This window comes from Rhinopithecus roxellana, chromosome 4 (assembly GCF_007565055.1).
Source record: "Rhinopithecus roxellana isolate Shanxi Qingling chromosome 4, ASM756505v1, whole genome shotgun sequence".
NCBI lineage: Eukaryota > Metazoa > Chordata > Mammalia > Primates > Cercopithecidae > Rhinopithecus > Rhinopithecus roxellana.
Window position 1 is genome coordinate 76,234,644 of NC_044552.1, and position 17,219 is coordinate 76,251,862.

At 44.2% G+C, this 17,219-nt stretch overlaps 1 long non-coding RNA gene across 1 annotated transcript; it reads left to right on the top strand.

The window, feature by feature from the left end:
• The first annotated feature begins 9,820 nt into the window (after nt 1-9,820).
• Nucleotides 9,821-14,707, top strand: LOC104682952. Its single transcript, XR_750752.1, has 2 exons — nt 9,821-10,052; nt 12,470-14,707. It is a non-coding gene; the product is annotated as an uncharacterized LOC104682952 (long non-coding RNA).
• The last annotated feature ends 2,512 nt before the right edge of the window (nt 14,708-17,219 follow it).

Here is a 17,219-nt window from a genome sequence, read left to right on the forward strand (position 1 = left end):
AGGCCTGGGGGATGTGGCTTATTGGGTTAAAGAAGGATTGTCTGAAATGGTGAAATACATCATCCTGGGGGCTGGCATGCCCTTTCTGGAGGGGAGAGGAGCCTTTGTTCTGGGTTTCTGGGGCCTCGTAGATTCCTCATCCTGAGAGCGGCTGCCAACAGCCACCAGATGTGTCCAGTTTAGGAACAAAAGGGGGACTCTGGCAGGCTGGCTGCTATGCTGTATTTGTGGTCATTATTATTATTATTATTATTTTTTGAGATGGAGTTTTGCTCTTATTGCCCAGGCTGGAGTGCTGTGGTGCAATCTCAGCTCATCTCAACCTCTGCCTTCAGGGTTCGAGTGATTCACCTGCCTCAGCCTCCTGAGTACCTGGGATTACAGGCATGTGACACCATGCCCCTCTAATTTTGTATTATTAATAGAGATGAGGTGTCCCCATGTTGGTCAGGCTGGTCTCAAACTCCCAATCTCAAGCGATCTGCCCACCTCGGCCTCCCAAAGTGCTGGGATTACAGGCGTGAGCCACCATGCCTGACCTTGTGGTCATTATTTTTAAATACTGTAGCATAAGTAATGGAATATGTGTGTAAACCGATTAATCCTAATCTGCTTTTACTCTTTAGGGTTGATTAATTAGTGGATAACATAAACAAGTGAACTCTAGTCTGTGTCAACAACTGAGTTTCCTTTATTTGCACACAAAAGTGTTAAAAGTAATTGTTGATTTGGCAAACCAGCAGATTTTTTTGTTTGGTTAGGAGTAATCTAATAGGACTAATTGCCTTGTATGAATAAGGGATAAAAATGATCAAGCCCAATAGTTATGCCATCTGTGTAGGGCTAGGGGTCTAGAGCCCACTGGTGTGACATCTCCAAGGATAAGACCAGTCTCCCCTTGCCCCCCACCACCTAACCATTGGAAACTGGTCTTTGTGTTTGCTTCAAAAACCTATCTCCAACATCTGCAGGCTGGGGCAAGAGTGCAAATGGAGACCCACATAGCATATGTTTAAATATCTAAAAGCTATAAATCCAGCCAAGAAACCATAATATAGAACATATTCTATCCTCTTGCTTTGAAAAATATATATTCAGAGGGACCTAGAATATCAAGTTTGGATATAGAATTATTGGACTCAGAGTTCCATCTGCTTGTCCCAGTGTCTCTGTTCTCTCTCTGCTCCCAGCTCCATCCCTCATCCTGTATTAAAGACACCCCAGTCTGCATAGCCCATTCTTTATAAATGACTGCCTGGTGGCCTAGGGATGAGGACAGCCATGAGACAGATGACCTCAGGACTCAGACCCCCTGAAGAGGCTGAAGTGGGTTCAGGGCCCTTGGGATCCTGGGCACCAAAGAGTGGTCTAGGTGGGGTATGGTCTTCCACCGGTGATGAGTCACAGGTGCAGACACATTCCCTGGGCCCTGTGACTCATCACCTGTGGAAAGAGGGTGCCTAGGAGGGGGCAGAAAGAGACCCTTTAAAGGACAGAGCCTAGGACAGCAGCCCCCTCTTGCCTGCGCATTTCTGCTGTTTTTTGTTTGGGGGAGCCAGAGGTTGCAAGGAGAGAGAGAAAGAGAGAGAGAGAGAGAGAGAGACAGCGTGCAAGAGAGAGAGCGCAAAAACTTCTTAGCAAGGTTTTTAAAGATTAGTATAATCTGGTATGTAACATAGATCCCTGCATTTGATGAAATGTGGTCTGAGCTGAGACTTGCATTTACTGCAACAGCTCCACTTGGTAGCAAGCTAATCGGGGTGGGGACCTACAGTCTCTACTTGTGTCCAACCACAGGAGGTGACTGATTTTTTTATGGGGAGATCACGACTTACTGATAAAGAACCAAGCATGCCTCAAGAGTTTTGTTTGCGCCTGTTCCCCTCCTCACTGGACTTGACACATGCTAAATGATTAGTTGGGTGTAGTAAGAGCGTCTGTTTCTTATTGCACATTTGAAAATGAAGTTCTCAAGTGGGTAGTGTAAAGTCATGAATCTAATTCATAGTACCTCTCTCTCAGTCCACCACGCACCCTTCAGCAAGCACTCTCTTCCCACTGGTCTTTGAGCCTCATTCAGCCCCAGCTGGTGAGTTGAGGAAATACACCTAGGTGAATGTGAGCTCTGATAATCCAAGGGCTTTCAGAGAACCACAACAAGCCAGGAAAACCACCACGTTTTCCATGGAGGCAGCAGGGAAAGGGAGGAGGATGGGTCTGAGTGTCTGCTAGATTCTAGACTCGACTTTGTGAGAATTTACCAGTGAATTTGTACAAATCTCTTTCTTCTTTCTTCTTTCTCAGTTTCTCTGTCTTAAATGATGAGTGTGAATTAAATGGCTTAAAGTCCCTTCTAGTGCCAACATTCTTGGGTTATTTGGCTCTCATTGGCTATACTGCCTTCTAACATAAGCAAATGTAAAATTCCCTCTTCCCCATTCAGCACAAACTTCATTCTCAAAGCACAATGGGGAGCCTGTATCCTGGAGGGCCCTAAGAAAGGAGCCAAGTTCATTTGCTGTGAGTAGATGGGGACAGGAGTCCTTCTACCAATCTCTGTGTGGCTGGCCCAGACCGCCTGCTCAGCCAGGCAGTGCTCCTGTAAGAGCAGAATAATTTTCATTCCCCTCACATTAGTTTAAGCAAGCATTCACTTTTGTGTCTGCATGTCAGTTGATACTCAGCGGATCGTGTGGTTTATAGCTGGATTGATATCATTTAAATCTGGAACTCTTTTCCTCTGGCCTCAATAGCCCAAACAACTTCTATGCCTTTCCTCAGCTCCCTCCCTTTTCAGGAAAAGTGATGAAGAGTTCAAAGAGAACTCAGTAAGAGGCAAGTTGCTGCAGCAAGCTTTCCCCAGCTGTAATGTTCTCTCAGACGTCAAGGCTGTTCCCTGTTCTTAGAGGTTGTTCCAGATCTTAGATAGTCACTATGCCCAGAGGTAAATACAGCTGGGGCAGCAGCCAGAGGGAATGATCCTCCAGCTGCCTGCTGCTGTCCTTAAGTGTGGCTGTCACGAGAGGCACAAGTCTGTGGGGGAGACTGAGTGCCTAAATTGCGGGAAGAAAGATAAAATGCCTCAGCCTTGTTTATGTCCTAAATTGGTAGTCTGACTTGGTGAGCTACAGATTATGAGAAGGTTGCTTTGCAGACTATGAGGAGTCACCAAGCAGCTCTTCAATGGCAGAGGTGAGCCTGGTATCGTGGCGTCCCCTTCTCTTCCAGGGGCTCGTCCCACCTTCCTCTGTTTCTCGTGTTCACATTGATTCTCCTGCCTGATGCTCTCTCCCTCCCTCTTATGCCTGGGTCAGCTCAGGCCCTACAAGTGTTTCTCATCATGATACCTCTCTTCCCTGGAAGCCACCCCTAAGTTCCTGCTTCCTGCCTGTGAGTATGCTAGGGTGCTGTCAGCAGGACTGTGGGGGTGGAGATGCCTGATACCTTTCACCTGAAGATAAGAGGTGAGCAGGCAAAATGCCTGAGTCTGTCTTTTCTGCTATAGCAAAATACCTGAGACTATATTGGGATAAAATTTTTTTTTTTTTGCTATAAAATGTTTGTGTAGTATCAATAAAAGATGGCCCTGTAGTGATTTGTCTTTGGTGGAGGGGGGGAAATGGCAGGGGAGAAAGATTGTGTTTCAGAAGAAAATTATAGTATTATATTAACCTTGGATTCCTGGGTGGTCAAGTGTTCACCCATGGTATGAAGCTGCCCACAACGTCCCTCCTCAGTATGAAGCAGCCAAAAAGATTGGTGACCAGATTCCTCATGATGGAGAACTGTACTGGTCTGTTTTCACGCTGCTGATAAAGACATACCTGAGACTGGGCAATTTACAAAAGAAAGAGGTTTAATGGATTTACAGTTCCACATGGCTAGGAGACCTCACACTCATGGCAGAAGGCAAGGAGGAGCAAGTCATGTCATACATGGATAGCAGCAGGCAAAGAGAGAGAACTTGTACAGGGGAACTCCTCTTTATAAAACCATCAGATCTCATAAGGCTTATTCACTATTACAAGAACAACACGGGAAAGACTTGCCTCCATGATTCAGTTACTTCCCACAGGTCCCTTCCACAACATGTGGGAATTCAAATGAGATTTGGGTGGAGACATAGCCAAACCATATCATTCTGCACCTGATCCCTCCCAAATCTCACGTCCTCACATTTCAAAACCAATCATGTCTTTCTAGCACTACCCCAGAGTCTTAGTTCAGCATTAACTCCAAAGTCCATAGTCCAAAGTCTCATCTGAGACAAAGCAAGTCCCTTCCGCTTATGAGCCTATAAAATCAAAAGCAAGTTAGTTACTTCCTAGATACAATAGGGGTATAGGCATTGGGTAAGTAAAGCCATTCCAAATGGGAGAAATTGGCCAAAACAAAGGGGTTACAAGTCCCATAGAAGTCTGAAATCCAGTGGGGCAGTCGAAGCTTAAAGTTTCAAAATGATCTCCTTTGACTCCTTGACTCCTTTGCAAGAGGTGGGTTCCCATGGTCTTGGGCAGCTCCACCCCTGGGGCTTTGTGGGGTACAGCCTCCCTCCTCGTTGCCTTCATGGGCTGGCACTGAGTGTCTGCAGCTTTTCCAAGCACATGATGCAAACTGTCAGTGGATCTACCATTCTTGGGTCTGGAGGATGGTGGCCCTCTTTTCACAGCTCCACTAGGCAGTACCCCAGTAGGGACTCTGTGTGGGGACTCTAACCCCACATTTTCCTTCTATACTGCCCTAGCAGAGGGTCTCCATGAGGGCCCCAACCCTGCAGCAAACTACTGCCTGGGAATCCAGACATTTCCATACATCTTCTGAAATCTAGGCAGAAGTTCCCAAACCTCTATTCTTGACTTCTGTGCACTTGCAGGCTCAACACCACATGGAAGTTGCCAAGGCTTGGGGCTTGCACCCTCCAAAGCCATGGCCCGAGCTGTACTTTGGCCCCTTTTAGTCATGGTTGGAGCAACTGGGACACAGGCACCAAGTCCCTGGAATGCACACAGCAGAAAGACCCTGGGCCCAGCCCGTGAAACCATTTTTTCCTCATAAACCTCCAGGTCTGTGATAGGAGGGGCTGCTGCAAAGGTCTCTAACATGCCCTGGAGACATTTTCCCCATTGCCTTGGGGATTAACATTCGGCTCCTTGTAACTTACGCAAATTTCTGTAGCTGGCTTGACTTTCTTCTCAGAAATGGAATTCTCTTTTCTATCACATTGTTAGGCTGCAAATTTTCCAAACTTTTATGCTCTCCTTCCCTTATAAAACCGAATGCCTTTAACGGTACCCAAGTCACCTCTTGAAAACTTTGCTGCTTATAAATTTCTTCCATCAGGTACCCTAAATCATTTCTCTCAAGTTTAAAGTTCCACAAATCTCTAGGGCAGGGGCAAAATGCCTCCAGTCTCTTTGCTAAAACATAACAAGAGTCACCTTTGCTTCAATTCCCAACAAGTTCCTCATCTCCATCTGAGACTACCTCAGCCTGGATTTCATTGTCCATATCATCAGCATTTTGGTCAAAGCCATTCAACAAGTCTCTAGGGAGTTTCAAACGTTCCCATATTTTCCTGTCTTCTCCAAACTGTGCCAACCTCTGCCAAAGTCGCTTCCATATTTTTTCAAAGTCGCTTCCATATTTTTGGGTATCTTTTCAACAGCTCCCCACTCTATCGGTACCAATTTTCTGTATTAGTCCGTTCTCACACTGCAGCTAAAACATACCAGAGACTGAGCAATTTACAAAAGAAAGAGGCTTAATGGACTTACAGTTCCACATGACTGGGGAGGCCTCATGATCATGGCAGAAGGCAAGGAGGAGCAAGTCATGTCTTATATGGATGGCAGCAGGCAAAGAAAGAGAACTTATGCAGGGAAACTCCTCTTTACATACCCATCAGATTTCATGAGACTTATTCACTATCATGAGAGCAGCACAGGAGAGACTTGCCTTTATGATTTAATTATATCCCACTGGGTCCCTCCCACAACATATGGGAATTCAAGATGAGAGGTGGGAACACAGCCAAACCATATCAAGGAGTGATAAATAGAAAGGGGGGTGGAGGACTGAAACCAGCCCAATTGTCCTATAGAATTGATGTTTCCAGTTTCTTTGAATAAACATAGAAATTGATTCTCCCAGTCTTAAAACTTCAGAAAGTTACATTTGTCTTATCTGAGTTTCTTTCTCAGGAAACCAACAATTAGCCCTCCCAGATAGTGGCAAGGAACTAAAACTTACCAGATCTTGGTATCTGGACATTGAGACACAAGAGCCCCTCACCTATCATGACTGTCTAATTGGCCACCTGCTTCCTTACCCCTCTTGAATTCCTATTTTCCCACACACGGCTTCATTTCTTCCCTGCTATGTAAACTCTCCATTTTAGTCAGTGGGGGAAATGGATTTGAGAGTGGTCTCCCATCTCCTGGGCTGTAGCACCGAATTAAAGCCTTGTTCCCTGGCAATACTCTTTGTCTCAGTGATTGGCTTTTTGTGTGGCAAGCAGCAGGACCTAGACTGAACCTCTGGCATTTTGGTAACAGACATGTGTATATTATGTGATGCTGAGGTTTAGGGTATGATTGATCCCATCAGCCAGGTAGTTAGCATAGTACCCAATGGTTAGTTTTTCAACCGTTGCGGCCTCCCTTCCTTCTCCCACTAGTAGTCCTCAGTGTCTATTGTTGCCATCTTTGTGTCCATGAGTACCCAATGTTTAGCTCCCACTTACAAGTGAGGACATCAGTGTCTGGTTTTCTATTCCTGCGTTCATTTGCTTAGGATGATGGACTCCAGTTGTATCTGTGTTGCTGTAAAGGACATAATTTCATTCTTTTTTGTAGTTGTGCAAATATCACTTACAATTTGTAAATGAAGAAAATAGGCTGGGTATGATGGCTCACACCTGTAATCCCAACACTCTGGGAGCCCAAGGCAGGAGGATTGCTTCAGCTCAGAAGTTTGAGACCAGTCTGGGCAACATAGTGAGACCCCATCTCTAAAATAAATAAATAAATAAACAAATAATGATTCCATACTCTATCATGACAATTTAACTTAGCTAGGTCATGTTACACTAAACATGGACAATTTTAAGGGTTATCTTGTATAACATTACTCACTAGCAGTTGATGCAGATGGAGAATATTTAGCTGAAAGACTTAAAAATGCTTTATTCCTGGCTATTCGAATTGTGGTTCATGGATCAACAGCATCAGCATCACCTGAGAGCTTGTTAAAGTGCAGACTCTCAGATCCTACTCAGACCTGATAAATCAAAATCTGCCACCTAACCAAATTTCCCACATGATTTGTAGGCATATTGAAGTTTGAAAAGCAAAGTGGCCACCCATCAGAATGACCTGATATATTTTAAAATCTAGTTACCTGGGTTCCATTCCCAAAGTCTGTTTCACCAAATTTGGAGCAGAGCCCAGTGAACTATGTATTTTTAAAAAGTATCCCCCAAAACAGACAAGTTTGGGAACCATCACTCTAGCCAATCATCTCTATTCTGCTGATGAAGAAAATGAGGCACAGTGTGGTGAAATGATCTCATCAAATTAACAGCAGATTAAAATCCAGGCCGGGCACGGTGGAAGATCACTTGAGCCTAGGAGTTTGAGACCAGCCTGAGCAACATGGCAAGACCCCCATCTCTATTAAAAAAAAAAAAAAAAAAAAGCCAGGCGTGGTGGTGCACACCTGTAGTCCCAGCTACTTGGGAGGCTGAGGTGGGAAGATTGCTTGAGTCCAGCACATTGAGGCTGCACTGAGACATGTTCGTATCACTGCACTCCAGCCTGGGCGACAGAGCAAGACCATCTAAAAAAATAATAATAATAATAAAATAAAATACTATAAAATACAGATCCCCTGACTACTAGACCAATTTAGCCTATGCACACACACACACACACACACACACACACACACACACACAATTATCTTATTACATATAGTTGAAACGACTGTGCTTATGGAATTTGTTCCAAGAAACAGAAGAGATTTTGCTTGACACAAAACTGAAGCTTAGCAGCAATATGAAGAAATTGGAGGACTTGAGACTGGTTCTCAAGAAATGTACATTCAATGGGGCAAAGAAGATACTGGGCGATCCAATAAATAAAAACAAATGTAAGGAAAGGAACTCATGAATGCATTTGCCACTCCACACTCGTCTGTGTTGGAATTGTTTCCTTCTCTACAATCCCACAGAATTTTGTTTCTGTTTCCCTGGTGGGACTACTTCCAAATTCTTTATGTGTTGAGCTTTGTGCCTGGCCCATGAGTAACAAAGTACCAAACTTTCTTAAAGATCTTTGTTGCCAGCCTGTCAGTGTTTTGCAATAGCATTTGAGGACTGGAATGCCAGGGAGAGGATGGAGTGGTATTCACATAGTCATGTGATTACTTATTGCTCAATATGTATGCTATGGACTAAATGTTTATGCCCTCACCCAGAATTTATATTTTGAAGTCCTAATTCCCAATGTGATAATATTTGCACTTGGGGCCTTTGGGAGGCACTTTGGTTTAGATTAGGTCATGAGAGATGGGGCCCATATGATGGGCTTCATGCCCTTGTAAGAAGAAGAGACCAGAGCCCCCTCTCTCTCCCATGTGAGGGCTCTGCAAAAAGGCAGCTTTCTGCAAACCAGGAAGAGGGCCCTCACCAGACAATGAATCTGTTGGCAGCCCCTTAGGCTTCTCAGCCTCCAGAATGGTGAGAAATAAATGTTTGTTGTTTAAGCCACTCAGTCAGTGGTATTTTGTTATAGCAGTTCAAACAGACTAAGATAATGTACATTACATTGAACTAAGTGGTGAGTAGAATAGCAAGCTTATAAAACTCAGGCCCACCCTAAGGATATGCCAGTGGGGGGGAGGGGGAAGGGGAGGGAGAGGCGGAGGGGGGAGAGGGGAGGGAGAAGGCAGGGGTAGCTTGGATATGGTGGGCTGTAGGTCCCGAGCCCTGCCCCGTGGGGAGGCGACTGAGGCCCGGCAAGAATTCGAGCATGGCCCCGGCGGGCCAGCAGTGCTGGGGGATCTGGCACTCCCTCCACAGATGCTGGCCCGGGTGCTAAGCCCCTCATTGCCCGGGCTGGTGGCACTAGCAGGCTCCAAGTGTGGACCCGCCGAGCTCATGCCCACCCAGAATTCGCGCTGACCAGTGAGCACAGCGTGCAGCCCCAGTTCCCGCCCATGCCTCTCCCTCCACACCTTCCCGCAAGCAGAGGGAGCCAGCTCTGGCCTCGGCCAGCTCAGAGAGGGGCTCCCACAGTGCAGTGGCAGGATGAAAGGCTCCTCAAGCGCCGCCAGAGTGGATCCCGAGACGGAGGAGGCGCCGAGCTAGCGAGGGCTGCCAGCACACTGTCACCTCTCACTAGTAGGCAGATGATTCATGGTCTCTTAAAAATATATTCAAGATTACAAGACGAGCCGGGTGCAGTGGCTCACGCCTGTAATCCCAGCACTTTGGGAGGCTGAGGCTGGTGGATCACAAGGCTAGAAGATTGAGACCATCCTGGCTAACATGGTGAAACCCTGCATCTACTAAAAATACAAAAAAAATTAGCCAGGCATGGTGGCAGGTGCCTGTAGTCCCAGCTAGGGAGGCTGAGGCAGGAGAATGGTGTGAACCTGGGAGGCAGAGTTTGCAGTGAGCCGAGATCACGCCACTGCACTCCAGCCTGAGTGACAGAGCACACTCCATCTCAAAAACAAACAAACAAACAAAAAACTTTGTGTGTAAACAGGAATTAGATTCCCAGCTCAAATAATTAAAAATAGGTTTTTCACCCACCAGACTGCCTGGCAGCTCTTTAGAAAGTTGTGTGACATATGAACAAATTCTTCCCTATATGAGACTGTACTGTACATCACAGGCTGTCCAGCATCGACCCCACTCGTGGATGCTAGTAGTCCTCCTGCCCACCACTCAACACTATGACAGCCAAAAACGATTTCCAACGATTTCTGCATTTCCAAAGCCCCTGTCAGGGTAGCAAGACTCCCGCTGAGAGATCCTAGTAGAGATGGTAAGTGGAGGCAGAGCAGAACCTCTTACACTTCCATGTGCCCTTGAATGCCCCCACGGATCTCGGTAACATGCAGATTCAGGATGTCTGGGGCGGAGCCTGAGAATCTGCATTCCTACCAGCTATTCTCAGACCCAGACTGGCGAGATCAGAGGAAGAAGAAGTGACCTTGGGTTTAGGTGGCAAAGACTTCACAGAAAAGAAGGGAACATAAACAAGGTTTTGAAGAATACATGGAGGTGGAGCTGATGACATCCCACGAGGTGCAGGCTGCTGGCAGGCAAGCACACTGGACCAGCAGAGAGGGATCCGTAGCAAACTGTGCCCAAAGTGAGCAAACAGCCTTGAGCCAACAGCGACAGCACTGCTGGGCACAGAGGGTAAAAATAACAACTCCCTACTGGGGTCGAGTCTGCCAGACCCTGGCGAAGTTCATTTCTTTCAATAAATCCAGCAGCTTCCCCTTTGATAAATACTGTCACGGCTGGAACATGTGATGCTAACAAAATATGGTTTTAATTTGGGGCCCACTGCACTCAAGGTTAAATACTGCGTGTGTGTATACACAAGCAGACTCACAGCGGGCCAAGTTAATATGCCTGGGCTGAGAATGGCTAAACCCATGGGGATTCAGTTATACAGATTTTGCTGCTCTGAAAAGCAACCTAATCACCATCATCAATTCTAATGCGCTAAGACTTCTTAGGAACATGGAAGCTTTTAAAGTTCAGCCATTTTGTGTTTGCATCCAGTGCAGACGCAGGGGCACATTTGTTTTCCTGATATTTTATGCCTACTTTATTGTCATATGTTGTCTGACATTCAGAAGATAACATGCTGTTTTAATCAACAGCTCAACACTGCATTAAAACATGATGGTCCATAGCTTTGTAGCAAAGGGAGGTGAGGGGTAGGAAATGAGAATCAGAGTTTAGCAACAGACCGAGGCTTGTTCTGGTGGGATTCATTCCTGGGAACACAGAAACTCTCAGAGTTTTTGTTAGTCCGTTTGTGTCAGTTTTGCAGCAGCCCAGTGAAAGAAGGAAACTGGCTAAACAAGTTTCAGTTTGGCCTCTGCGGTGGACCGCTGCTGGTAACTGGAACTCCAGGCCATCATGAATAATGAAGAAGTCTGCTTCTTCAAGAATGCAGGTCACAGCAACTGCACCAAGGCAATTGCCCAGCAAACCAAAGATTACAGCACCTGGCCAGTAATCTTATGGGGGAAACAAACACAGTGGGAATGCAGTGAGCAGCAGGTGTCCTCAGGGCAGTAGGAGAGCAGAGAAGGTGAAGAAGCAAGGTGGGTAGTGGGAGTGGGAACCCACCTGAATGTCCCCAGTGCAGGATGCAGAACAGTTGGCCCTTCCAGAGAGCAGCTCCTCAGGAAAGTGAAACTCAGGGAAGGGAACTGGTCGTTTCATGAAACAAGCAAGGATCAGAATAATTTCCTGGAAGGACTAGGGGTTTATCACATGGGGAATAGCAATATGAAGGGAGCTGCAGGAATTTTTCCTTCCAGGAGGCACCTGCCCTGTTGCATTTTGAAATTGGTTAAAAATGTATTTCTATTTTATTAGTATTTATTCGTAGGGACAGAGAAAGCCTGAGATCCTGTGAGCAGTGACTTCCCAGTTAGTCACTGGTCAGCTAGAGGCTATCTAAGGTGGAAAAGCTTGGTGCTAATACTTAAATTTTGCACACCCATGCTTGTTTTTTGTGGCAAAAGTGAAGCCTGTTTATTGGAGAAAAATGTAAGTCCCTAAAAAGTGCAGACATTGTTTAAAAATCAGGGAGAGTCCTCCTAGTTATGAGGGGAAGTCCTTCTTTAGGCTACTCAAAACTTCAAATTAGAAGGTGCTTAGGAGCAACCAATGAGGACTGAGTGAATTAGGGATTCCCAAGGTATTTTCCACTGGTCTCTAGGGTCCTCTATGTTTTCTCTGGCATTCTGAAAGGAGAGATAAAAGGCAATTCTCCCTACCCTAAAAGCTGTTAGTTGATTTGGAGCCATGGGGGATGCTGGTCAGATGCTGCCTAAGCTGAGCGAACATTCAGGGCATGGCTGCACTTGGCACTGGCTTCTTTTTTCCTTGGATTGCTTCCTCACTAATGGAAAGAATTGAGAGAAGGGCCTGGCAATTTTATCTGGAAAAATAATTCAGATTTCTAATGCTATAGAGATTATGTACCATTAGAAAGGGCAGGGGAAAGGAGGATTTGTTCCTGCATATTCATTCCGGTGTTGAAATTCTCTAGGACAAGAGGTCAGTGGGCATTGAACCCAAACCAAATTTAGCAAGTGGAATAAGCCTCTAATTGGAGGCCTGGATTCCACATTAAAAGCTATTCTCCACCTGATACCTTTTAAAGATACCACTGCAGTGTGTAAATTTCATGGATTTCACTCACTGCAGGTCCCCAAGCATGCTAACCATGAAGCAGTGATACCGCCCAGCACCTGCTTCCAGCAGCCTGGAGCCAAGGGGCAAAATGGAAAGAGTCAGCATTTCTCTTTCAGGTTCTCTGCTTCTCCAATGTGTAAGCTTTTAACCCCCACTATGCATCTTCGTTCCATTCTCCTCCAGTACCCATTTTAGTGAGCTTCTGTTGTTTCTGCCCCAGGATATCTCTAACAAAGAACCAAGATATTTATCAGGAGAACTTCTCCCACTCTCCTCGCAGTCCTTGGGGATCCGAAGAAATGACACTTCTTAGTCTGTGGGGTGGAGCATGTGAATCACACCTGGACCAATCATTTTATCCTGACCACATGACCAATTCAGGGATGGGAACATGACCCAGGTGGAACCCATGAGAGGCAGTGAGATCTTTCCAGGTACTTCTAGGAAAGAGGGTCTCACTTTTCCCTCTATAATGTGCACCACAGAAAATGTGTGGCTGAAGCTGCTACCATCCTCTTGTGGCCACAGGAAGCTGGGATTAATTGTAACAATGCAATTGGCAGATCTCAAAGCTGAGAACAAAAAAAGCAAAAAAACCTGTGTTCTAATAACACTATATATGAGCCCTAAATCCAGCTATGCCTGGAGTCAATCTTACCGTGGAATTTTAACCTAAGCTGGTTGATAAATTATCTTTTCACTTAAGGCAAAATCATGGCAGATTTTCTGCCACTTGGCAAGAAGAAGACAGATACACCCAAGAAGCTCCTGTCCTTTCTCATTAACCCGTATTAAAACCCACTTTCAGGAAAGGATTCTCCATTCTAAATTATGAATAACTGATAATGCTTCAAAGTATGAGTCTTTCAAGAAAGTTTTCAGCTTTCAGGATTTGTTCAGCAAATACTGAGCCCCTTCTCATGCAAATAGACATGGCAGTGTATGCTAGGAGGAGAGTGTAGCCAAGTTTACCCATCAAACTCAGTATTTCAGTGCCTAATTTTGGCCATTCAGATAAGTTCTAGCTTCTAGTAATGGCCAAGTAAATTACATCTAACTAACCCTTCTGCCAAAGACAATGGTAAATTCTGGACCCAAAACACAATGAAAACAACAAAACCTGTTTGAAGGTCCTTGAAACCAGCCAACATGGTTTGGTTCTGCAGACGAAAACTGAAGAAGACATGACCCTTGAAAAAGGAAATCACATATGGCGAGATACACATTTATCAGGTTTTCCTTTGATAGCACTATCCATTTCCTGTAGTGGACACAGGTAGAGCTCAGCAGAAACTGGCAGTTCTACTGAGCTTTCTAAAGTTAGAGGTTAGAATTTGGGGCTTCTACAGTAGCAGGAGATTGGGAAGGAGGGAATCTCACAAAGGAGGGAGTCTCAGATTGGGGTGCTCCCAAATCTGTGTACAAACTTCCCTGACTCCTAAACTGTGCCTCAGGGTGAGGTTCAAGGAGCTGAGGGAAAAATAACAGCTGGAAGACTAAAAGGGGGTGTTGTCTTGCGTTGAGCAGATGGTGCTTAGGGTTTAGTTCTCACCAAGTTAGAGGGCTCTGGAGAACACCTAAGGCTTTCCACTGAGACCACACAAGGAGTAATGATTACTCACCAGGACTAAAGCCTATGCCCTAGGAATAAAGGCAAAACCAAAATAGGCCCACCCTGACAAAGCCTAAAACCAACTCTTCACAGCTGTGTTATGTAATATAGTAACCTCTAGGCACACATAGTATTTCACATTTAATTAAAACTAAGTAAAATTTAAAATATAGTTCCTCAGTCACACTAGCCACATTTCAAATGTTCGTAGACACATGTGGTTAATGGCTATTATACTGGACTGCACAGACCACAGAATATTTCTATCATCATGGAAGTTCTATTGAATGGCATTGCTGCATAGGATCAAGAAACTATGCTAGTAATTGAACCGCTTGCTAGAACAAATGTCAAATTTTTTCTAAGGAAGATAGCAGGCTCCAAAGTCTTTTTAATATCATCCAAAATTATCAGCATACAATTTTTAAAAATTACTAATTGTTCAAAGAATCAGGAAAATGTAACCTACAGTGAAGAGAAACAATAAGCGATAAACATAGACTCACAAGTGACCCAGATGTTAGAATTACAAAAGACTTAATAACTATAATAAATAAGTTAAAGAGTCTATAGGAAAATACATCTGTAGTAGGTGAAGAGATGGAAAATTTTAAGACAGCTATGGAAACTTTAAAAAATAACCAAATGGAAATCCTGAAACTGAAAGATACAATATCTGACATTGAAAATGCATTAGTTTGGAATTAACAGCATAATGAACACAACAAGAAATCAGTGAGGCCGATGTAGTGGTTCACACCTGTAATTCCAGCACTTTGGGAGGCAGAGGTGGGCAGATCACTTAAGGTAAGGATTTCAAGACCAGCCTGGCCAACATAGTGAAACCCTGTCTCTACTAAAAATACAAAATTTGGCTGGGTATGGTGGCGGGCACCTGTAATACCAGTTACTCGGGAGGTTGAGGCAGGAGAATTGCTTGAACCAAGTAGGCAGAAGTTGCAGTGTGCTGAGATCACGCCACTGCACTCCAGCCTGGGTGACAGAGCAAGACTCTGTCTCAAAGAAAACCCCAAAAAACATAATAAATAAATATATAAGAAATCATCAGTGAACTTGAAGACAAGTCAATGGATATTATTTAGTCAGAGTGAAAAAAAAGATTAGAGTAAGAAGAAGAATAGGGCCTAAAAATCCTGTGGGATAATATCAAGCAATCTAACATATATATATTTAGAGCTCCAGAAAGAGAGGAGAAAGAGAATGAAGTAGAAAAAGTATTCAAAGAAATATTGGCTGGAAAGCCAGGCCCAGTGGCTCATACCTATAATCTCAGCACTTTGGAAAGCCAAGATAGGAGGATTGCTTGAGCCCAGGAGTTTGAGACCAGCCTGGGCAATATAGCAAGACCCAGTCTCTACACAAAAATTAAAAGATTAGCCGGGCATGGTGGTGCATACTTGTAGTCCCACCTACCCAGGAGACTGAGGCAGGAGGCTCACTTGAGCCCAGGAGGTCAAGGCTGCAGTGAGCTGTGATTGTACCACTGTACTCCAGCCTGGGTGATGAGTGAGACGCTGTCTCAAAAAAGAAAAAAAAAAAAAAGAAATATTGGCTGGAGAATCTTCCAATTTGATCAAAAACAGTAACCTCAGCAAACTCCCAACGGAATTATTTCAGCCGTTTAGATGTCTCTGACCCAAAATCCAGCCCCACCCACTCACTGACAAGATATAAGGTAATATATGGACCAAGAATTTCTGCAAGGATAATAGGGCCTGAGATGAGGGTACAGATATTCAGAGGCAGTGCTGACACTGAAAAAATTCCACAGGTTTTTTCTCAGAGTCTTGCTGACTCCAGAAAACAAGTCTAGAGTATATTTTTCCTACTGAAGGATCTGACAGTCCTCCTTCAGGCCATCCTGAGATGGGCTTCATAATATTTTGAAAGTATTAGGTTGATTTGATTTTAGCTTCAATTCTATTTAAAGGGAAAGGTATATTTAGAGAATAGATTTCTGGGAGCTAGAGAAAATGAGGCAAAAAAGAGCTAGAGTACAGCTAACCCAAAGCATTGACAGCCCCTTATCAAGAATCGGGTTGAGTGGAAGGAAGAAAAAGTTGGCAGGATTTACCCCGGCAATGATGCACACATTCTTGGTGGGGGCCCTTAGTTACATGGGTCAGGAACTAATAAATCCCTGTGGCATTTTTGATGCTTTCTGTGGCAAGTAACAACAACAACAATCACCACAATCATAACAATTTATCAAACTGACTTAAACATAAAGAAATTTGTTATTTCACAAAACTGAAATTTTAGGACTAAACTCAGGACTTTTAAGTTGCACCTTGAATGGCTAAACAAAGTGTTGAGTTGCATCCTTGGATGGCTGAACAAATCCGGAGCTGGTTAATTTCAGAAGCTCAATGATGCCAACATGGACCCTTGCTCTTTCCTTCCCTTTTCCGCTCTTCTTGTCAAAGGTTTCACCTTAAGGTCATTTCCCTTCAAGTGTAAAGTATACATGTGCATACCTGGTCATATCTAGCAGGAGAAAGAGAAAGCAAGAAAACTCTTCCCTTGATCAAGGAGTGTAAGTCCTTCGCTTTAGTCTGATTTAACCAAATTAAGTTGTACCTATAAGGAAAAAGGTAATTTTTTACCTTGTCTCAGGTAGTAGCAATGAGATTTTAAAACTGATACTGGTTGGGTACCTTCAAGTCTGTGTTTCTACACAGTTTCCTAACATGGGCCTTTGATATTAGGGAGATTCTGGAGTTACATATCTTGATAATTTAGGAGTAAATCTCCCTTAGCAACAGTTAATTATGCCTTAATTTATTTTGTGTTGCTAAAGAGCAAATGATGAACCCATTGAGTTGCTATTGAAGCTTTGATTTGAATTTATTAATTCCTGATTGCCTGTATCATGGGACTTTCTATAATATTAGACAATCTTCCAGTTCCTCAAATGAGGCATGTTCTAATAGGCAGCAACTGGTGTGTTTGAGACCATTTGTAAGTATTTCAGGTGATAGACAATAATACACATAGTGCTAATGATAGAGTCAATCCAGTCACAGAACCACCCAGAAAATATTGAGGGCTCTAACAAAAGGAGCAACAAAATCCAAAACAATAATAACAAAACAAAATGAAAGAGAGAACACTGAATTTGATGAATTA